This window comes from Fukomys damarensis, unplaced genomic scaffold (genome assembly GCF_012274545.1).
Source record: "Fukomys damarensis isolate Sample0158 unplaced genomic scaffold, DMR_v1.0_HiC HiC_scaffold_33, whole genome shotgun sequence".
Classification (NCBI taxonomy): domain Eukaryota; kingdom Metazoa; phylum Chordata; class Mammalia; order Rodentia; family Bathyergidae; genus Fukomys; species Fukomys damarensis.
Genome location: NW_022900945.1, coordinates 11,138,420 through 11,162,464, shown reverse-complemented (window position 1 = coordinate 11,162,464; position 24,045 = coordinate 11,138,420). Strand labels below are relative to the sequence as shown.

Below are 24,045 nucleotides of genomic sequence, written 5' to 3'. Positions count from 1 at the left end.
AGGGACCATTGCATCAGGTGTTAGAACAAAACTACTCAAAGGTGAAGAATTCTAAAAACGAGGAAAAAGAAGACTAATAACTCTCCATATTTCCATCACTCAATGACCATTACAAATATCTCACTGTATTTTTCCTGGTTTTGCATATATCATTTTAGGCAGCTTGAGAAATCACATGTAAAATTTGACAACATTGGTTTTGCACTTTATTTCATACCTTTCGCTTTTCACATCATTAATAAAGTTAGTTCCCCCTAAACAGTCTTTAGAGAGGGTTTTAACATCTGCTCCTTATTCTGTTATATGGCTATAGTGTAATGCATCTACTCCCCTACTCTTGGGCATTTAGCTATGATCTCTTTTTTACACTATGAAAATGTTTTGATAAACATCCTTTTCCTTCCTGATGTATTTTAGAAATTGTGATTATCTGTTCATTAAAACTTGCTTCGTTGATTTAGTCTTTATTGTGTTCCTACAAAATATCCTAGGCTGAAAAAAGGCATCTGTTAATTTGTGTTGCCAAAATTAAGAATTTCAGAAAACCAGATTTGCAGAACCTGTGAAGGTCTGTTTCTAAGGTGTCTTAAGGCTCTGCTGTGGAAGGCGCTGCCTGTCACCTCTAACGCAGTAAGGATTCGGAAGCAAGGGAAGTCGCAAGAGGTCCTGGTCCGCAGTTAGAATGATGCCCCTCAAGGCGGCTGACTATATTAGGACACTTGGAAATGGGATTTTAAAATTTAATGCCATTGTGAAGGCAAATGGAGGCACCTGACCATGCCTTTTAGGGTCCAGCATTGACCTAAGACCCTTGCTTACCCATTTAGGATCTTTTTTTTTTGAGACAGGGTCTCACTATGTAGTTGAGACTGACCTGGAACTCACTATGTCACCCAGGCTGGTCTTGAACTCACAGTGCTCCTCCTGCCTCAGCCTCCTGAGTGCTGGGATTACAGGCGTGTGTCACCATGCCCAGTGTCAGGATCCTACATCCTTTTAGGAAATAAGGAAGAACACAGTATTCTTCCAGCCAGGCAGCTGGTGACATCCATTATACACAGCTGAATCCTTCAAGCTCTCTGTCACGCAAATCAATGCCTAATTTAAATCGTGTGTGTATCAGATGGCACACTCCAATTTATCAGTCAGGTGTGTATTGTGCAAAGAGGATACATTCCATTCACCAGCGCAAAAAGTTGCTTCATTGGATATTAAAAACGCAGGGGATAGACCCTCCACAAATTGAAAAAAACCAAAAAATAAGAAAGAAAGAGCCTGGGATGTATTCTCTACAATGTGGCAATTTGTATTGGATTTCCCAGTCATTAGAGTGAATTAGCCAGTCCTGCGGGTAACAAGCTTTAATTTAACTAATAAGAATTAGCATAGTGGTCTCACTTGACAACTGTAACCTCTGAAAGTGATCAATTAAGACATCACAATCTGTTTCATGACAACATATTGGGTCGCGGCAGCTGTGCTGATTATGAGGTCAGCAGCTGACTAACAACTCGAGGGCAAATGATGGGAACAGTCTCTTGTTTATGTGACAAATATGTAACAGGGAAGAGTGCTATAACTGCGATGGCTTTGGGGGTATAGATGGTGATCTTTAAATTGCCTCCCTTCTTCTTGCTGTTCCCTAGGCCACACCGTCATGATGGTTAGTGTCTTAAACGACTTGCATGTGTATATTTGGTCACAACACTGCCTGGCTGCTGAGTCCCTGAATGAGGCCCCAGGGGACACGCCTGCACAGGAGGCCTGTTCTATTTACCACTGAGCTACGGGCACCATATTTTAAAGTACGGTGGGGCGCAGGGTCCAGTGAATGAAACATTTCCCAATCGCTAGCTTCTGCCCAGAAGAAGAGCTGTTGAGGACTCAGGGGATATATGCGTAAGTTTGAAAGCACCTTCAAATTTCATAAGCCATGATAAAAAGAAAGAGCTAGCTGGGCATGAATGGATAGTTTGACCTAAGAACTGCTTTATCTGGGTATCCCAGTTTCTTTTATTAGCTTTATTGTTACATCTGTTGATCTCAACTTTCTTTGTTAAGATATACTGCTGTTTCTTCAACTCATTTATCCTATTCGATTCAGGGGCTTGCTTGAGTCTTTAGTCCATAGTTCTCCTGTGGCTTACATCTGCTTCAGTAGGTAGTTACTCTTCTAGATGGAAGATCTGGATTTTCTGCACCTTTGTTAAGGTTTATCTGCTTTCGATTTATCAAGCTCTATCTTAATTTAGAATTTTCCTTTTTGTTGCATTCTCTCTGTTTTTTGCTTACTTTCCTTTTAAAATCGGTCCTCTTTATTCTGTCTTATACACAAAACGTGTTTCAAAACACTCTAGTTGGGCTTGGGCTGTGTCTGTAAAGGAGAAAAAGAGGCCTACAAATATTCAGTCAGCCTGTTCTGGGCAGCTATGTTCCTGTCAAAGAAAGCCCACAAATGTCAAATACTTCCTCTTATTCCAGATCTAAAATATTGATTTTTTTATGGTCACAGCTTTATATTTGTTATGGGTGTTTTTTCTCCTCTGTTTTGGTTATAAACACTTAGCTTGGAGAATTAAGAATTTGGTGATATCCACGGAACATCCTGGTAATTTTTATTTACTACCTGTTCTGTATAAAGCACTATGAAGGGCAAAATAGTTTAAAAATCTTATCAAGGTGAACTTTAATCTCAGAGTACAGCTCTGAGAAGTGAAGAGGATATTGCGTGTTCAACCAAGGGTCAACTTTTATGCTGTTTTAGAGGGCTAAGGGACTATCTTAAAAACAAGGCATTTCTTTGCTAAAATGAGTCTTGACATTTTTCACCATGCAAGTAAAAATGAGTCCCTGACGGTGGGCTGTGAAGTAGGATGACAGAGAGAGCAAGGGAAAAAATGCTCTGGGAGAGACTTAAGCACAGTACATCATAGTCATTATATACAAGGCTGAATGCCTGATATGGGTTGGTTACCCTGTGCAGCATTTTCTGACATTATCTCACTTAATTTCAAAAATAAATTTTCAGTTAATCTTTATTCTGCATTATAGAGTTAAAGAAATTCAGGTAAACATGATGTCAAGTGGATACTAGGTATGCTTCAGGTTAAAAGGAGGAGCATATATTATCACTCATGAAATGCATTCATAATAGAGGTAAGATATGGGTGTATTGAAGATATACTGATGACTAACTTTCAATATTCTTAATATACCTGTCTAAATACTTCAAATATTACCCAGTATCATATTACATTGCCTATAATAATTATAATAATTTATAATTTACTATAGATTATATGGTACATTTATATAGTAATTGATTATAATAAATTATAAATTAGTGCTTTTAAACATGCTGCTAGCCAGGAAGTCACCAAATAGGACAAAGTCCTTCCCTGATGAAGAGTCTCACAGGAAAACTAAGATTCTCACGAGACCCAGGCAAGCTTGCTGGCAATAATACAGGTATAGCATAAGAAAGTATGTGGAAATTCTCTTCATGCTTTCAGTTTCTAATATGTATGGCTGAAATTTCAGTCTGAGATAAACTAATCCCCCAAATTTTATTAGTATTTAAATGGTCCTTCACATCTGCTTACTTAATTTGCTTTTCAAACTGTTTCTTTCACAACAGCAGGGAGTTACATTCCTTTCTCAAGCAGTTAATGATGACTGCCAATGTCTGCTAGGGAAAAAGATCATGGCAGATGATGCAGTTTTCAAAGCTGGGCTCCACAGCTAAAGGGAAATCCTGCCCTAGCCTGAAGGCCTACTTGAGGAGCATTTGCCTTAGAAACCCACACTGGCTGTTTCAAGTGCTTGGGAATGAGGTTAGCCTGAGCCTGTCATGGTGTTCTCTTAACTCCTGAATCCTCTCCTCTGTGCTTAAGAAGACCTGAGAGACATTGGCATACTCTATTCACACTACAGGTCTTTTTACACTCTGCGTATTTTGATTTATATCTCATTATAAGCATGAATATTTGGCACAAAAATGAATTCTGTTCTTTAAAATGCAAAAGAATGTAAGCACCAGGGAATTAATTCCCTGTGAAGGTCCTATGCTCTCTGATCTTATGGATGGGAGGAAAGGTGTGGATAGACACATACGCTTCTTATCTCTTTGTAAGAGCCTGTGGCATCTGTATAATTTGTTAGCTTTATTTCCTTGTGTTTAAACAATATGTATTATGTATGCAGATTCTGAAAATCAATTTAGCACGATATTCTCAACTGATCCTTTCCTGGAAGAGGGAAGGAGAGGATGGAGGAGGGAGAGAATTAATATGTCATTCACTGTTTATTGAGTCTCACCTCTCGCTGAGTCAGTTTTCTCTTTTCTTCAGTGTACATACAGTTAAATAATCCTTGGTGGCTCTTCTAAGTCCACACCCCCCATACACAGTCCAACACACTTGGCTACCTTCCACCGGCGGACAGGACAGGTCACTCTCCAATGCCAGTTCCCATACTGTCCCTTACCAACCAACCAGGACAATGCCCACCCCCACAAGCTTCTTGCAGTATAAACCTGAGAAGTGGCCCTATCCTTTTTTGAGGGATGTATTGGGAAAACTGCCAAGCACTTTACATTTTAATTAGTAAGAAGAGTAAAATATTAAACCTTTACTTTTGTCTCCCTGAATAAGCTGAATAGACAATAGAATGGACAATTAAAATCTGTGAAATAATACTTACAAAATAGTGTGATTTCCCTAGCAAAGAGAACCTGCTATGTTACAAAAGGTCACCTGTCAACTCGTTCTAGTTATTAAAGTTCTGCATTTATCCCCAAGGTGGCTCTGTGGGAAAGGAAGGTCAAGGCATTAAATTATGAACAGTCAGGATTATAAAAGGTCACCAAAAATCTAAAATTTAACCAAACCTCTTAATTCTGTTTTCTAGAGGCAAGAGGAAGTAGGCAGAGATGGAACACCACACTGGATGACTAATCTCTCTCCTTACCTCACTCCCATACTGAAAATGAATTTCCATTTGATGCCTTGAAATCTAAAATGAAACTTGCTCGTCTCAAATAAAAACAGGAGCTTCGATAAATATTTCAGAACAAAAATCATGTTTGAATCGAACTAGCCTAAATTATTAAAAACATTGTTTTACACTACTCTAATGCTTGCTTTCATTTCAACCGTAAAATGCAATTTAAGAAATCGGCTATGGGGCACTCCAGGTTCCTTAAATGCCTCACAGGACAATTAGCAGCTCACCACTCACTAATTTACTACTTTAATGTTGAAACAAATGAGATCTTTGCTTTTCATCATCCAATTTGAATGAATTTGAACAAAGAAGGCTGAAGAAAGCTCCAGAGACACTCTTCAGCTTGCTGTCATTTACTCCACTCCTCTTCCTGAATGTCTTAAGAGTTTTACTTTTAGAGGCTTCACCGTGTATAACGATGCCACTGGGGAACAGATTTTGCCTTTCGTCTCCTTGATGTTCTTTTGAGGTCTTTCAAGTGAAAGGTACAAAAGAGGCATTAACAATCTGGCATTGTTTTTATTGCTTGACAAAGAAAAAATGTATTTTAATTTTTCCCGTGTTTCAGGAATGATTAAGCAAGCTGTTTTCATCTACACTGAGTCACTTTCAGCAGACCTCTAGCTGTGCACAAAGGATTGCGAAGACTGCTCCAGAGAGAAATCCACACAGTTCAGCCAAGCCAGCCGGTACATGTACTACTTTGCCCTACTACACACCAGTGTCTTCCATGTAATGCAGCTTTCAGAAGTGGTATGTATAAGTCACACACTACAAGTAACTGCACATAAAAATGCCCACTCTTTGGCTCTGATTCTCTGCAGATTTGGGATATGGCATTTACTTTGGTTTCTACCTGGTGGCATTCTATCTAAGCATAAAACGTAATATGAGGGTGTGTAAAAATGTTAATGTAAGGACATAATTCTACAACAGGCACCATAAAGCTATGCTTCTCTGTTGCCACAGATGATATGTTCCCTTTATTTGGAAGTTTCTTGAGGGAACAGATCTGTGTAATCATGGAGGTGTGCCAAAGGAGAGCAGCTTGCCTTCTCTAGACTGCGAGGCAAAAAAACATCTTCTCACATCAAAAAGGAGTTTTCCTCCTTGGATGTGAATAATGTAGATAAGTCACATTCTACTCTCACAATTATGACATGATCAAAGTTACCTTTTGACCTCTGGATCGTTTTCATCTCCTTTCAAAAGATAATCTCCGGACCTGCTACTAACATACAGTCCAGCTATGTTGTATAAAGAAAGCAATAGAATCTATTCCATGTGTGCTGCGGTACTAGTGCCATAATGTTACTTAATGAAAGATGCATTTCTCAACTAGTTGCACACTGTAATGTCAGGAAATCTCTTATAAATAATAATTATAGGGCGACACCTTGGATCAAATGAAGCAGACAATCTTTCAGGGTGGCACCTGTACATTAATTCTAGTGAACATTGGATTTGAGGAACATTCTAGAGGAATTAGCAATGATAAAAAAAAAAAAAAGACCATACTCTTTGACCAAGAAGATGGAAAAAAAAAAAGCTAAATTTGGATTTCTGGGGACTTGAGTAGGGAAGATGCTGGGGTAAGAAATCCTCCTAACTAACCTTCAAATACTATGAGATTTACAATCAGCAGTTACTCATGAAGCCCTAGAGTCAGAAATTTTGAAGAGGAAACGGAGAAGATACTGAGAGTTTACATGTACTGCTAAGTGTGAAAAATTTTCTTTCCTAAAAGTCATTGTTAATTATACAGCATGAGAATTTTGCTCTTTCTACTCAGTAGAATTTGCTTTGGAAGCAAGGAAAATCAGGTTATGTTATAAATTCTCTTCATGTAGAATTCCTATCCACATGCAAGGCAAATGACAAAATGAACATTTATTAACATTCATTCTATATGATTTTTGTTTTGTTTCTAGCTGCACGATGCTTTAGTGTCTTTTGAGTGGGAGGAGTTGGTAGGGATGGAGTAAGTGAGAAGATCAGAGAAGGTTCTCCTGGTAGAATGAGAAGACATGAAAGATGATACTCGGTGAATCAGGAGAGTAGTGGGATAGGTACACTTTGCAAAGGTTGGGTTCTCATGAGATCTTCTGATGACACTGAAAAAAAAACCAAACTAAGAATGAGAGGAGAAACTAATGGCCTTACAAGAGGGGATTGCAACTAGAGTTTTACTCCAGGTTCTCTTAGCTGTCCATAAAGCATGTGTGGCAAGGGTTAATTGTTGAGAGAATATTTAGAGGTTAAGGGTAGGCTTCAGGTAAGTGGGCCTCAGAGGAAGACGAACTTTTGAGAAAGAAATTATTTTGAACAAGGGAGTTAAGAATAAAGAGGGTAGTCCCTAATTCCTTAGTTGGGATTTAGAAGCTACAGATGACTAAAGAACCTACTGTAAGATGATATATTCTTTCCAACAATGCTAGGAGCACAGAGGAAGGGATAAAGAAAGAAGATGGTCAGTGGGATCTGAGGCTGAGGATTATGGAGAACTGTGTACTCAGAGTCTGAAGCTGACACACAACCACAGGTATGGGGAGATACAGATTCAGGGCTGCAAGTGGAGAGCAAATGAAGCATGAAAGTGGTAAGTCTGAGTGCCTTAGTGAGGTTATGTACATATTTTAGAGACAAGAAGAGATATTTTATATGGTGTACCCTAAGACTAGGCTCATTTTTCGAATAAGGAGGAAAATGTAGCAGGCTTTAGAAGAAAATCTATCACATAACTTTACTCCTTCTAGTTCTGAAATACAAAACCAAAGTAGAGAAGATATTCAACTTCATTATGGCAAAAACAAACAACAACAACAAAAAGTACCATCAGAAAAACTTTTGCTTCAATAAAAAAATTCAGATGAATCATGACTCAAAAAGTTGGAGAAAAATATATAAATTATCTCTTTTCTAATTAATTTATTTATTTTATTTATTTTTTTTTTTGTGGTACCGGGGATCAAACTCAGGTCCTTGAGCTTGCGAGGCAGGCCACCGAACCACTGAGCTAAATCCCCAGCCCTATAAATTACCTCTTAAAAAGCCTCAAAGTGCTAACAAAATGGTAAAGTGTTATCAGCCTGGGAAAGAGGATCTCACTAACTCTAAGGACCACTTTTGCACATGGGGTGTTATTCTATTCCCAAAGGAGTAGCTGAGTTTTGTTTCCCCGAAGGTGACTGAGCCCACAGAAATCAGAATCTAGAGGCCAACAAGAGGATATAAACATCGACTTTCAACTAGAGTTCCAAGATGTATTTTAAAATTAATTCTGAATTAGAAGTAAACCAATCTATAAAATCTATCATCCTATTTCCTGTGAAGTGGAGATCTGAACTTCTCTAATGACTTAGACACTTGAAAAACCAAAAGAATATCTTCTCTGGTGAAAAGTTTCATACTAGGCTTCAAATCATTGTTACATATAAATTTTCAAGTACAACACCTGATGCACAAAAACCTCAGACACATGTAGAGGCAAAACACCATTGGAGAAAACCAACAAAAGTAGCCACAGAAGAACTCATTACAGGACCTAGACTAAAACAACAATATTCATTACCTTCAAGGAGATGAAACATAAGTGAAAATTTTGGCAATGAAATGAAAATTATGAAAAGTGATGAGCAGATATGTGAAAGAAACACTTAGAAGTTCTAGAATTGATAAATATACATGAAATGAAGACCTCACTAAACAGATTTGATAGCAAATTAGATAAAGCTACAGAAAGAATTAAGAGAAGATAGACGCAAATGTTCAGAATGAAATATGGGATTTTAAAAAAAATAGGGTAAAGAAACTAAAAGAATACATTGGCAAGGTCTACAAAACATTAATTTGAAATCTCAAAAAGAGGGATAGAGAAATATAATGGATAGAAGATAGTGGAAGAGAATTTTTCAGAATTTATGAGAACCCTAGAATTTAAAAGGCTCACTGACTCCCAAGCAAAAAAAATAAAAATAAATCCACATCCAAATATACCACATTGAAGCTTCATAAAAACAAAGAAGGTGTTTGAGAAATAGAATGGTCATAAAATAGCATATAATTTGGGGAGGTTAATACTTGATTTTGTCATTTATATTGTCAGAGAAAAAGGCAAAATGTATCAATAAACAGTATACCTCCATTAACCTAGGGCAGCTCTCTCAAATTTTTGATATTATGTCCTACTAACAGTCTTAAAAATTATTGAGAAATGTAAAGCTCCTTTGTGTATGTAACCTAAATATATATTGATATATTTAATATATACAAAGTAAAAACAAGAAAAAATCTATTAATTTATTTAAAAATAGCAGTAATATGTTCATTTCACATTAACATAAATAACATGTTTTTAATGAAAGAACTATAGTTTGAAAATAGCAAAGATAGTATTTATATTACAGTTTTTCAAATTTCTTTGTTCAGATTAATTGAAGACAGCTAGATTCTCTTTTTGTCTGTTTTATTCTTTCAATCCATTATGACTCATTGAAGCTGAAGAAATCCCAGCTGGACACAGTAATGTAGTAGGAAGAGGAAAAATAACTGTAGATATTCTTCTTGAATCTATGCCAGATTTTCACAAGTGGCAGCTTCTTAAAGTGTATTTACATTGTGGAATCTGAAACCACATCAACAACCTTTTCCACTGTTACACTAAAATCTACTGGTATCCCTGGCACTTTGCGTGAATTTTTTACTCTCTGATCTTGTAATGTCAAATATTGGTCATCTGAAAACTATGAGTCCAATGAGTTAGGCATGAGTTAGAAATGCTGAAACTTTCTGACTGTTTTTTGACCTGGTCTGCTTAGGCTGCTGTGACACAGTACCCTAAGCTGTGTAGCTTATTTCTTAGAGTTCTTGAGGCTGAGAAGTGCAAAGTGAAATATACTGGCAGAGTCAGTGTTTGGTGAAGCCGGTTCTCTCTGAGATGATCTCTGGTCCTCACACTGTGGAATGGGCTAGTTTGCTGAGGCCTCTTTAAAAAAATATTATAACTGTTATAATATTAATTGTACAAATTAATAGAGTTAACTGCATGTTTCCATACATGCATATATAATACATTAATTGTGTCCATCGCCCCTCTTCTATTCTTCAATTCCCATGTCCCCAGCACCCTTCCTAGTCTCTAAAAATCCCTCTCAATTTCTGTCTGGCTCCAGTCTCCCATGCTCTTCCCTGTACCTAGCAACCTCTTGCTCCAACCATGAGCACCCTCTTCCTATTATCTAATTACATCCCTAATGGCCCTGTTTCTTAATACCACCTCCTAAGGGGTGAGAATTTCAAATTTTGAAATCTAGGGTTGGGTGGGTACAAAACATTCCCCATATAGAAATTTTACACATACCCATTGATATTACCACAAATCTCATCGGATACATCTTTAAGCTTTCAGAAAATGGTAAGCTGATTTTAAAAAAATATAAATTTCCCACAAAGAAGTAAAAGCAGCAAGTAGATATATGAAAAATGTTCCACATCACTGGTCATTCGAGAGATGCAGATGAAAATAACACTGAGATTTCACCTCACCCCACAAAGAATGGCTACTATCATGAAATCACACAATAACAAATGTCGGTGGGGTTGTGGGGAGAAAGGGACCCTTCTCCATTGTTGGTGGGAGTGCAGACTGGTGCAACCACTATGGAAATCAATATGCAGATACCTCAAAGAGCTGGGACTAGAGGTTCCATTTGACCCAGCCATCCCTTTGCTGGATATCTTTCCAAAAAAATTAAAAGAATCATATCACAGTGATATATGCACACCTATGTTTATAGCGGTACAGTTTGTAATAGCTAAAACTTGGAAACAGCCCACTTGCCCATCAGTTGGAAACTGGATAAAGAAGATATGGTTTCTCTATAAAATGGAATACTACTCAGCCATATAGAATGAGAAATTAGATTCATTCATAGGAAAATGGATACATTTTGAGGATATACTCCTAAGTGAAATAAATAAATCACACATGTGTAAATACCGAATAGTTTCTCTGGTGTGAAAAACTATAATAGTACACAAGATCCTAATGAGATAATTAACAATGTGAAATAGGGAGAAAAGGGCTAAAGGCGTAGGGAAAATGGGAAGAGTCGGAGAAAGGGAATAAGGGAAAAGACAAAAATATGAGAAGATAAAAAATGGAAATAAAGTATTTGTAAATGTGGAGGGGAGGAGGAGGTGAAGGGAGGGCAGGGACAAGGGGAAAAAATGCGAACTGAGACCTGTCATGTAAAGTTACAAGATCCCAATAATGAATGTAACTATACTGTATACCTAAACTTTACCAATAAACTCAATAAAAAGAAAAGGGGGAGGGTAAAAAAAATATAAATTTTCCAAATTTCCTGTTTTTTTTCCTTTTAAGTGACAGGGTCATTTCACTTCTTTTGAGAAAATATGTACCAAATACCTAAATCTGAATATTTGTACTTTTCTCGTTATTATTTCCAGTAAAAAGTATTCAATGAAACTAGAAACACATTTAAAATATTTTAAAATCAAAAAGCTAGAAGAAAAATAGAGCAAGACAATTTGCAGTATTAATGGTAAAAAATGATATTCTCAAAAATAAAATCATATGATCATCTTAATAGATGAAGTAAAATAAGTAATAAAATTAACACCAACCAATGATTAAAAACTCTCAGTTAAGGAAACATAACAGAGCACTTCTTTAATCTGATAAAATGTTTCTATAAAACAAAATTTCTGGAGCAAACATTGGACTTAAAATTTAATGTTAAATATTGAAAAATGTTCCTTTGACATTAGGAATAAAACATATTTTACTCCATGCATTATTGAACTGAGACCCTGGAAAAATACAAAAGTTGGAAAAGAAGAAACAAAAATATAATTATTCACAAATGATGTGATGGCATATAAGAATGCACATGAAATTTGTTTTATTAGACTTAACAGGATTTCTAGATTCAATCAGTGCAATTCAATTGTATTTGGCTATACTATCAATAACAAAAACTTAAGTCTATCATTTCATGAAATTGCAAGATACTTAGGAATCAATCCAATAAAATATGTACAAGACTGTTGTGGAGAAAATAACAAAACTACATTGAAAAATACTTAAACGGATCTACATTAACAAATTATTGTATGACATAGAAGACTCAATAATGTAAAGATGTAAATTCTCCTGAAATTGATCTATAGATGTAAAGTAATCATAATGTCAGCCCCCAAATGCCACAAAAATTTCTCCTGTGGAACTTCACAAGCTTAATCTAACATGTTTTATGTAAAGAAAAAGAGCCAAGAAAGCTAAAATTCCCTGTATGAAGAACAAGATGGTACAGAAACAAAGACATAGACCCAAACAGACGTGACAGTGAGTCCAATGACTTCCGACAAAGACGCAGAGCAGAGAAGTGTAGAGAAAAATCTATTTTAAAAATAGAGATGAAAGAATTATATCATATCAAGGAAAAAAGTAAATCTAAGCTCTCATTCATTATTCCAGGAAAATTAGAAATCTGTTTGTGAAAGACAACAAATCTATAAGAAGAAAATATAGACTTTTTTATAACTTCAAAATAAAAAAATTTTAAACAAAATACGAAAGCATCAATAGTAGGGAAAAAACTGATGAAAGGAGCTATTTCAACTTTAAGAATGGCTGTGCTTCACAAAACATTATTTAAGGGAACAAAAAGGCTGATGTGGGAGAGGGAACAGACATATCCTAGAAAGAGTTAATGATATATACTTAAAAATCCCCTACAAACAAATGATGAAAGACAGCCAAAACAGTAGGAAAATGAGCAAAGTTTCAATTCTTGTATAAAAAGGAAATTCAAACAGCAAATAAGCAGGTGCTTATCATTACTGCTCAGAAAAAATATAAATTAAATCAATGAGATTTTACTAGACTGCCTGGAATTAGGATGCACGATAATACAAAGGGTTAAAAGAATGTAAGCAACTACAAGTCTCACTGCAAGCTGGAGGTAGTAGTGGCCAGCAGAAAAAGTCAAATCAAAACCACAATGAGATACTAGTTCATTCCCACTAGAAGGGAGATAGTAAAGATTACAGGGGGGAGACTGAGGATCGATCAGTGGTTCAATGGACACATAAAATGTGATATTCACATTGTTGCACCATTTGGCAATAGAAAGCTACAAAGTCCCGGCCTGATATCTTCTATGACATGAACATCCTGTAGAATCGTGGGGTAGAAGAGGTCAGTGACGTCAAACTACATCTACATATATCATTTACATTAAGCATTCCAAATAAGCAAAGCTACTGTGACAGTTACAGTTTTAGTGGCTGCCTAGAATTTATAAGTTTGGAGGAAACAGTAAGTAACTTCTCTTTGATAGAGCTTTCTTTTGTAGTAGTGAAAATGTTCTAGATCTGGTTGTGGTGAAGAGCGGGAATGTCCATAGGTACTAAACGTCACTGAAGGATCAAACTGAATGGAATGAGTTGTATGATATCTGAATTATGTTTTCGTAAACCTGATTTTTTAGAAAAATCCAATGAGAGGGAAATATAAAAGGGATAAGGACATGGATAAAACTAGGTTGCAAATGAGAGGGCAGCTGCTAAATGTGATTGGTGAGTAATGCATGCTTTGTTTCCCCTTGTTTCTGGTTTTGCTTAGAAAAATGCAAAAGAAAAATTTCTCTTGAATGAAAGCGTTAAAAAAAAGTGGCAGGAGTACAAATTTAACATTAACATTTCAGAAAGTGTGGCATTATCTTGTATGTGTAATATATACAACATACACACGCTCACACACACTCACACTGACCCAAGGGTTCTACTTCCTCCAATTCCTTACAGACATGTATTCTTTTATATGCCAAGGTTCGTATACAAGAATATTTAGAGCACCATCACTTACAATACACTCCAATGGCAACCGATACAAATTTTTATCCAGTACTTGTGTAAAAAAAATGCTATCCAGTAGAGAAAACAAATGACTAACACAGGTAAACCTTAAACACACACACACACACACAATTACATTATGCAGAGCAAAATCCAGATACAAAGAAACATAGTAGAAGATTGTGTTCATGTAATTTTCTTCTCTTAGGGGGCTCAGATTAAAATATTTGCTTAACACCATAAAGAATATCATACTGAAACTAAAACCAACATCACAATTAACATTTCCCAGAGCAGCACTGATTATTGTTTTAAAAGATGCTATTGCTTTTCAAAAATAATATTTTATGAACAGGCATACTGGGGAAATACACATACTTTCTCCACACCTATGAGGTGGCCAATGAGTATTTTATACCCCAAATTCTGAAAGCTCCATTCACTGAAGAAATCAGTCTCATTGCAGTTAATTCAGTTCCAGAAAAATTTTTTGGAGATGCCTCTCCCAACCACAAGGCAAAACAGCATCTCTGAGGATAACTATCTGGATCATAACCTGGAATTTCTGAACTAGACATATCTTTATTAAGCTTGGAAAGAAGATATGAGTTCCACTGATAACATACTATTTATCATTGTTCTAGAGATTCTAGACAGTGTAATAACAAAAGCCTAATGGTGACTGAAAGGATGTGTTAATACAACAGCAAAGAGGAAAAAATACTCTTATTTATATAAGATATGAAAGTCTTCCTTGAAAATATAAGCCAGAGAAAAATATTAGAATTAGTAGAATATAAAATGGTAACCAGCTATGACATGGATGTATAAAATCACTAACAATAGAGTGCCCCCCCAAAAAGAAAGAATTTGCAATAGGAAGAAATCTAATGAATATTAGCAACCAAAATGTGAATCACTAGGGAGAAAAACTGGCTAAGAAATGTGCCAATGTGGTGTCCCAGGCTTATAATCCCAGAGTTCTTAGAGGTTGAAGCAGGAGGATCACATGTTTGAGCCCAGCCTTGGCAATTGAGTGACTTCAAGTCACTCTTTCAAAATGAAAAATAAAAGAGTGCTGGGGATGTGACTCAGTGTGAAGGTTCTGGGTTCAGTCCCCAGTTCTGCAAGAAAAATAATGTGTAAAGGTTCTAAGAAAAATGAACATCTTATATAAGAACAAATTGTAAGGGGTTTTCAGTATGCATATTTAATTATAAATGGCTTTTAAGCCAAAAATTTTGTTTCTGTCCCCAGACTTGTTTGCTGAAGTTTATTTCAGGTCTAACTTTTTTGTGATCTTTATTATTGGGAGAGTGTAAAACCTTTGAGTTGGTAAGAATCAGAAATTAAGATTTAAATATAAATTTATACTTGCTTTGGAGTCTCCTATTCTTGTCCTGCTATGATAATTATAGTTTGAAATCCCCTTTGGTTTGAATAATTATTTTTAAGCTACTTTAAATCTTCTTCTAGATATCATGGGTTATTGACCCAGTAAATGAAATTATGGAGCCCACTGTATTTTTAATGCTGTAATGAAGTAGCATTCTAAAATGCTCAGACTCTGTGACCATGTAAAGCATAGCAATTAGCTAAAATTGAAAATTACTATCCTGGACTCCAGCAGCTAGACAAACGGCAGACTTCACTCAAGAGTTTAGATCAAAAAACAAACAATAAACAAGTGATTATTCACAGGATGAATGGAGCAAAATGTTACACTGAATACTGTGATAAGTGATGGACACAGTATTAAGAGCGAAAGTTCAGTCCTGGGAGATGTCTTAGTCCATTTGGGGCTGCGTAACAGAATACCTAAAATTGAGTAGTTTACTAAAAAGAAACAGAGATTTATTCCTTAGTAGGAAATCCAAGGCTGAGGACCCCCACCCATATCCAGTGATGGCCTTCTTCCTAGGAGAAGATTAAAAATAGAGGACACACTTGTGTACACACAAGTCAGAGACAGAGACAGAGACGCACTGATTTCATCCTTCCGTCAGATACTAAGGATCATCAGTCCACAGTAACAGTGCTCATCCATTCAGCAAGATGGACCTGATCCCCTCCCCTCAGCGTCCTTGCACTGGGGATTAATTTTCCAACTTTGAGGGACACATCTGATCCGTGACAGGGGCCTTTTGTGTATGTTCTCCAGAGTCTGTGGAACTCAAATGTATGATTCTCTGTGTGATGATTTTGACAAAAGAGCCATGGTGGAGTCAAAGAACAAAAGTTCAAACAAATTTAGTTTCAAAGTTCTAATTGGCTTTTATTAACAATTCATGAATCTGCAAACTGAAGGATGTTCTAGTGAGCCAAGTGGTGGTCTTTCTAGACAGAAAAAGGCTGATGAAAGAAAAAAACAAAACAAAGGAACAAACAAACAAAAACAGGAACAATAAAATAAATGGTTATTCCAATGTTACTTTCCTTGCAGGGCTAAAACAGAGGGACCTCCTCATTGTTCCTGGATTGGTTGCAATCAAACTTTTAGTTTTTGGAAAACTGGGCTGCCTCTGAGTTCAGTTTGGGCTGAACTGTTGATGCCTTTTGTCGAAGCTCTATCCAAAAGAGTACATCCTCCAGTGTATGCCTCCCCATGGGGTAACTTTGATAAAGAGCCATAGTGGGATCTCTTAAGCACTGAAGAGTTTAGTAACTTTATGTTTAAAGATGAAGAAGAAAAGTCCTCAGATTAAACCAGATCAATAGCCATAAAATGTTAAAGCATAACCAAATAAAAACGTAAACATTTATTATTGTTTTATTTCACATAATAGGTTTACTGACAGGCAACAACAGCCATAAAGAGAAATGGGAAACATTAGGGAAAGTTGGAGAGTTGGGCTATGAAAAGTCAAGTAATTTTCCTGGAGGGAAATTCTAATTTGTATTAAAATATTTCATGTATGTAAGAGCTTATCCATTGTCAATCACTAATAAGTATCACTAACTGCAAGGCGTGGAGTTTTAGGGCGAGTATAGATAACACCTCAACCATTCGGACTTATGTCAACTGAACCTTCATTTCTTCCTGGAGAGGACAAGGAGTATATCACACTGTGGCCATATATTTCTTTGTCTTTGGGGACCTAAAAACACATATTTGCCTACACATATTGCCATATTTGTTCATGTAATAAGGTAAGCAATGAAGACATAATGTGAGATAAAATCTATTAATTCCCAGACTTAGAAAGTTTCATATAAAATGATCATTTCATCAAACTCTTACTTCCACCTCCTATTGAAGAAATGGACGTTTGGAGGAAATTATAATACAAACATTGTTACAAATGTCCCTCTGAGGCCCATGTGCCCTAGGTTTTCACTCCAGAATATTGGAAGCTTTAAGAGGTACAGCCTATGGGGGCCTTCAGGTCATGGGGTTGTGCCCTTGAAGGCAACTGTGTGAAATTAGCCCCTCCCTTTCCTCTCTTCATTTCCCAGCCATGAAATAAGCAGTTTGCGCCACCAAACACCCTCCATGATGTGCTGCTGCAGGCACAAAGCATCAGGGCCAATTGACCATGAACTGAACCGTCTAGAACTGGGAGTCAATCTTTATAGATAGACTTTTTTCCTGGCATTTGTTCTAGTGGTGAAAGCTAACAGCCAGTTTCTAGATCATAGTAGAATAAAACAAGCATGGGCTGTGTCATCAGACTTGTGTTCAAAACCGACGCTTCGACTTCCTAGCTTTTGCAGATATTTCTTAACCTCTCTGTTTCTTAATTTATGCAACTAATTTACTGTATTAGTGACCCATGAGCAGCCTCTCTCTTTGCTCAATGGTAAACCTGAATACAGTTCAATACTGCTGCTCATACCCTCCTAAGGAAGGGTGCCATACAGAGTGTGGGTGGACAATGGAAACTTTGCTGAAGATGTCAGCAAAGAAGACCCTTCCTTCCAGGTACTCATTTCTAGCAAACCACACAAGCTAGACTCTGTTTCTCTCCATTGTTTTGCAAAGTTGTTTATCTTTCCTTATTTTTCCAATCTTGTAACCTTAAACTATCACTCACTCAGCACAATACTCTCTGATGATCAAGATCCACCTGTCTTGGGAGTTACAGGGATTTATCAGTAAAAAATTGCGTGACTCATAAATAAAGCACCCATGCATCTTTAAAAAGGGGAAATACAGCTGTTTTATTTCCTGCATTGTATCATATGAGGGCTTCCTTAAGGACATATAAAATCATTCTATTTTGGTTTTGGCTCTCTGTTATTTTTCTTAGAAGATGCTAGTAATAAAGTTAAATGTGTTTCAGAACACATCATATACTTGATACCTTTTTTTTTCCCCACACAAGTCAGACTGGTAGAAAAATGCTACTTAGAAAACATCAAGAGGTAAAATGTCAGACGCAGCTTAAGGATACACAAAGCTCAGGCTTCTATGTGAGTTGGATAATAAATGTAGAGCATGAATTGTGAATAAAATCCTTCTTCCAACTCATGATGGGAATAATTTCTCAGATCTAAGTTCTCACAGCCTCACAGAGGAAATCCTCAGCAAAAATCATGATCTGCTCTTAACAGTGCTCGGCAAACTTCAAAAAATAGCCAAGATTCCTTACCTGTCTCCTCTGTGTGACAGTAATACATTTCCAAATCACCGCCCAAACACAGCTTTGCACATTGTTTTTCAGAAACAGAAAGATAACCCTAAGAATTTTAGAAAGGAAACTGATTTCAAAATAGATTTCCTGGCTGGGTGTTAGGAAGACTCTTCTCAAAATATAAAATGTTATTTGTGGTCCTCTTTTGAAAACTGGTAGGGTTGTACAGATATTACGGATAACTACAGATGGCAGTGGAGTGTATAATGTATGCAGAGGGGAATGGTTCCAGGCTGATATTTTTTCCCCTGGAAAACTTTCTAATAGTTCTACATTAATAATGGGCCATTATCTAGAAATTGAAGCAGCTAAGTCCAAATACCACAGGCTTTGGAGTTACGCTTTGAATATGTGTTTGCAATTATTCAGCTGCAAGTTAAATGCAGTACAGCCTATGGCTTCCCAAGCTGGGTTTTGACTTTTATTTCTGGCCAATTGACTTGTGCTCTGATTTTTGACTGCAACATTAGGTCAATCAACAAAAATTTCTGGGATGAATGGGATGACACTGCCACCAGAGCCTGAGTTCCAGCTCTCAGGCTGGAAGTCTAACCTCTAATTTCCTCCAGTCCCAGGCTGATTAGACCATTATTTAATGAAGTCTCTCTTGGTTGTCTGTCTATCAAATTATTTATATTCATGGAGAGAAAGTGATAAGCCAAAATGCTAATTATCCATTTTTCTAAAATAAAAGGCCCATGCTAAGAATAACAATGAGTTATTAAAATAGCACTTTTCATCTGCCATAGTACATCTTAACAAGCTCTTTAAATCCAGGGATTTTTTTCATTGCTGGACATCTTATCTAATAAAATGGAAGATGTTTACTTTCTTTCTATTCAGACTTTGCTAGCATTGGGCACCAGCTTTTGAATTTGAATGCTGCTGGAAATAATGAGAAAAGATGAAGAAAATCCAGTGATTTAAGAAAAAAAATCCTTATACTTAATGTATTGGTTTTTGTCATCATTTGTCCAAGTACCTAGGTCTAAAATAGCTGTTCCTGGAGTGATGCTGTCTCTGAGGGGATAAAAATGTCTGCACTTTTTGACAATTACAGTGTGGGACACTGACTGGCATCTAAGGAGCAGAAGCCAAAGATGCTATTGAAGGATCCTACAAAGAAAATCAGAGCACACAATGCTGAGAAAAAAGTTATCCAGTCCAAAATATTTCTGAGATTGGGAAACCCAGGTTTAAAAAAAAAAAAAAAAATAAAGGTGGGCTGGGGATTTAGCTCAGTGGTTCTGGTGACTGCCTTGCAAATGTAAGGACCTCAGTTTTATCCCCAGTACCAAAAAATAAAAATTAAAAAATTAAAAAATAAAGGCGTTATTGGGTCTTTATATTTGGGGGGTCTGATTTTTTTATTTATTTAGGTCTCCAATATATTTTATTATTTTGCAAACATACCTACATGCATACGGGTGAACACACATATGCACACACACTAATTAGGCAATAGCGTGACTGGAATATCACAAAGTTAATCTTCTGTGTGTTCCAAGTTTTAGAATTTTTTTCACAAGAATTTACCTCCTTAGAATAATACTAATTGTATTAAATGTAGGTCAGGCTCTAGTTTCCTAAGACCCCATATGTATATCTCAGTATTGTATTAAGCAGAAAATTATACTCTGGATGAACACAGAATGGAGTACAGCATATACCTGTGGAGAAATAGGAAAGAATAGAAAGGAAAATCAAGAGTAAGTAAGAAGAGAAGATAAGTCTGGTTGGATAAAAGGGAGTTGTCAATTCGTGTTATTGATGAAAAAGTAGGGAAGGAAGGAAGGGAGGGAGGGAGGGATAGAAGATACATGTTCCTAACAGCTTTGCAACTTCTTTCTAAAGAATCTTCTATTCCACAAAAGTGTTTTTAGCTGGCGAATTTAGCATCCACTCAATTCAGCAGTATTACCTGCCCACGTCACCCACATTCATTCACACACATCACTCACCACACACTCAGAGCACACACTCATACCGGAAGCCTCTCCCACAGGCACAAAGGACACAGCTGAAATGACCGTTACCAAAACAACTATAATGGTCATTTAAAAATCATAATAGACACATGATAATTGGAAATAAAATGACTTGCAGAATGACATAAGGCACCGTTTTTGTTTTAATGTGGGAATTCATAGCACTGAACTTCCACTATAAAGTCCTAAATCATTTTCTTCCCATAAAACAACTTAAGGTTCAACTTCTTCTACTCTTTCTAGAGGACAAGTCCAAGAGAAAACAGTTTATTTTCTACACAGGTTTCTGTTTCCTTGGCACACAAACTCTTGGCGGTGTGGAGATCTGTGAGGTACACAATGGCTTCGGGTTGGCAAGCTCTCAGCATTTCAGTTCCCCACAGCCAGTCTCCTCTGAATCCTGCCAAAGCCACCAAGCAACGCTTAGACTTCAGAGCCAAGAGCCCTTGGGAGCGAACCGTCGTCTGTGCCAAAAAACTCAGTATAGGCTCCATTAGCTAACAAGCTGACTACCAGTAGCAGAATTTTGAGTAAACTGTAGCTATGCTTTGGAATTTGAAGGATCCGGGTGTTTATAAGATTTTGGTAGTCAATAATCTACCAATAATGTAATGTCAGGGCCAGGCAACTGTGTGTATTAGTTAATACTAAAAATCTCTATCATTAGATCAATATATATTTCAAAAGTAAAGATCTGAAGATAAAAGATAATATCTATAGAAAATGGTAGAAAGGATTATGAACATTAATTTCTATGGAATGACTTATCTAAAAGCGATGTGCAACCAAAGAAAACTTTATTTTGTGAGGCTATGGAGTAGTTTCACCAACATGAGCAAAGCAGAACACACAAATAACAGCCTGAGAAAACTAACATGAATAATACATTATTTCTATAAATAAATGAGCAAGGGAAATTTGTGAGAACACATTTAAACAAGAATCATGCACATAACTAAGTTTGTGTGTAAGGCTGGATCGAAGATCCGTATGACACAATGGTAGGAAACGGTAGCATATTATTCACAGGGAGAAAGCAGCTGTGCAGCTGCTTTAAATTGTTGGCTATTATGAAAAATTAAGTTACTTACAGTTTTAATAAATGCCCCCTCCCCCCCAAAAAAACCGAGGCTAAGTGTATAAATTCTGTAGAAGCAGAGGACTAAGCCAGAAAACAAACGCATCAAGGTGTTTGGCACTTGGTCTTGCACAATTTTCCCAAAGTATGATTATTCTATTTTGCTTTCTCTTTGACAGAAAAATTGTGTCCAATGTAGAAATCTTCTAGAAGAAATTACTGAAAATGGCATTGATGTGTGTCGCACTCTGTAAAAAGAAAACTTTTTGAAAGCATGGAGTAAAAGTGATATCAAAGGTTAAGTGTAATGAAGTGTATCTAAAATACTGCTGCCAATTAAAAACATATTTGTGGTAATGAGCTTTCAAAATAAACAAGGAGAATATAGACTCTGGAAGCCACATCTCTAACTCTTATAAAGTATATCATCTATCCATTAAAGTGAATGAATCAACACATAAGCCACACAAAGCAAGACACTGCTTTCTGGTACTTTGTTGGCTGGTTGGTTGGTTTGTTGGTACCAGAGATTGAACACAGGTCCTTGTGCTTACAAGGCAGGCGGCAGAGCCACTGAGCTAAATCCCCGGCCTGCTTTCTGGCGCTTTGGGTCAAAGAAATCTTGAAGAAACTGTTTTGTAGCTTGAGTTAAACCCCAAAATCAAGATGTTTCCAATTCATGTCTAATAAATTCCAAAACCCTTCTGTGCCCTCGCATGCCCTGGACTGAGTCAGCCAGCACATTTAACTGCCTTAGGTTTCTTGACCATGCCATGTTCTTGCCTCAACCTAAGGAGCTGGCACATTTGGAACATTCAGTGACACTCAGGACAAATCCTCCCATGAGAACCTCTCAGTGAACATGGTGCTGCATCCTCACTGCTACATATTGTAAACAGAATCATGGATTTATCATTCAGTTTACTGACCTATCGTCAGTCTCTCCCATTAGATCCTAAATTCCAAGAAGAGAACAGTTTGTTCCCTCACTGGATCACCAGCACTATCAAAATGCCTGGCTCACACAGGTGTTCAATAAGTGTGTCTGATGCACTGAAAATATCACACTGGCTGAAAGACCAGTTGTGCTTACCAAGAGAGTTCTTTTAACACCATTACCTAACATGAGTGTTAAGTAAGGTCCAAAAATCTGCACAACACATGACATTTCTGAAGCTTCTGTCTTAAATATTTTTGAAGTGCAGTGAATTCTGAGGACTTTTCAAGAATGTGGAGACCTCTTCTACCATTGCGACACACAGTTTTTCTACTTCCTATTGAGCAATGGTATAAATATATGTGGTGCAGTCACTGCCTAAGACATGCAAAATATATCTGTGCACACAAGAACATGTGTGGACCTATAAGCAGACTCCCAGTCAGGGAGCTCTGCTAAACAAACCATCCTAAAAGAGATATGTAAGAGTTTGACCTCTGAGCTCTTTCCGACATGGACATTTACAAAAATTATTTCCATGGCCTGCATTTTGCTCTAACAATCCAAGAGGCCTAATATGAAATCTCATATAGGCCATACTGAGTTAGAGGGACTGAATCTGTGACAGACTTGAATTTGTAATATAAAACAAAGGGAAGGGGACAGTCAACGTAGGGGAGAGATCGAACACAAGTAAGATGTGTAACATACACGTCCCAGTCCCTCGTGGTGAATGTGATCATTACGTATTACAAATAGGTGCTAATAAAAAAGGACACAATACCTGGGGAGTTCAGAGGCTGAGAGTATTCCTACTTGAGCAGGTTCGTCCCAACCAGACACATGAAAAAGGGAAGACACATTTGAAGGCCAAAAATAAGCATAAAAATATAGTAGGATTATCCCATCTACACACAATTGTAATTTTTTAGCTCCATATTTAACTGAGAGAAGAAAAAAGGTTTTAAAAGTTGTATTACGAAAAGACACAAGGTGTAATTTTAAGTTTCAACTTCAATGACAATAATACTTAAATAGCGAATTTTGATAAAGCCAAGGAAATTATTTTGTTCTCTGTAAAACTCCAGCACCCAGAATCATGCTGATATCTAATAGGCACTTAGTAAATATTTGTTGAATAAATGGTAACAACAATAATAACTATTATCAACACTATCAAACATTGTGCTGTACAGCTTATAGAAAAATCTACCAATTAACAGTAATGCAGACCTTCGGAAGAAGCTAGCATTGTCATTGGTAAGTTGACAAAATCCAAATCATTCCTCCAAAATCAGAGGGCAAAGCTAGGAGTCACATTTCAGAGTCCGCACTAATGGGCTTCTTGAACATGCAGGATTTATGGAAGAGAAATGTGACCACGTTTAAAAGGTTGAGCAGGTCAGATGAACTACAGAGGAGGGGCACAGGCTGGGTTGCATACGCTCAGTACACCGAAGATTCCAGTACAGGGCCACAGGCTCTCATGGAGATGGCTAAGGACAGGTTAGGGTGAAAAGA

General features: G+C 36.9%; 1 protein-coding gene and 2 long non-coding RNA genes across 6 annotated transcripts in view; 2 read left to right on the top strand and 1 right to left on the bottom strand.

Moving 5' to 3' along the window:
- Positions 1–24,045, bottom strand: part of St6galnac3 (ST6 N-acetylgalactosaminide alpha-2,6-sialyltransferase 3) — a 391,438-nt gene that overhangs the window by 193,082 nt on the left and 174,311 nt on the right. Inside the window, exon 1 of one of the 4 annotated variants that reach the window (XM_033758296.1) lies at positions 18,480–18,535. The exons of the other annotated variants lie outside the window; for them this stretch is intronic. The gene's annotated coding sequence lies outside the window, so the exon portion shown is untranslated. Of the gene's footprint in view, positions 1–18,479; positions 18,536–24,045 lie in introns of those variants that run through there. 4 annotated transcript variants of the gene reach the window in all.
- On the top strand, positions 1,503–5,097 carry LOC104848940. Its single transcript, XR_776606.1, has 3 exons — positions 1,503–1,899; positions 3,052–3,156; positions 4,909–5,097. It is a non-coding gene; the product is annotated as an uncharacterized LOC104848940 (long non-coding RNA).
- Positions 5,413–7,645, top strand: LOC104848941. The gene is made up of 3 exons (XR_776607.2): positions 5,413–5,489; positions 5,573–5,757; positions 7,443–7,645. It is a non-coding gene; the product is annotated as an uncharacterized LOC104848941 (long non-coding RNA).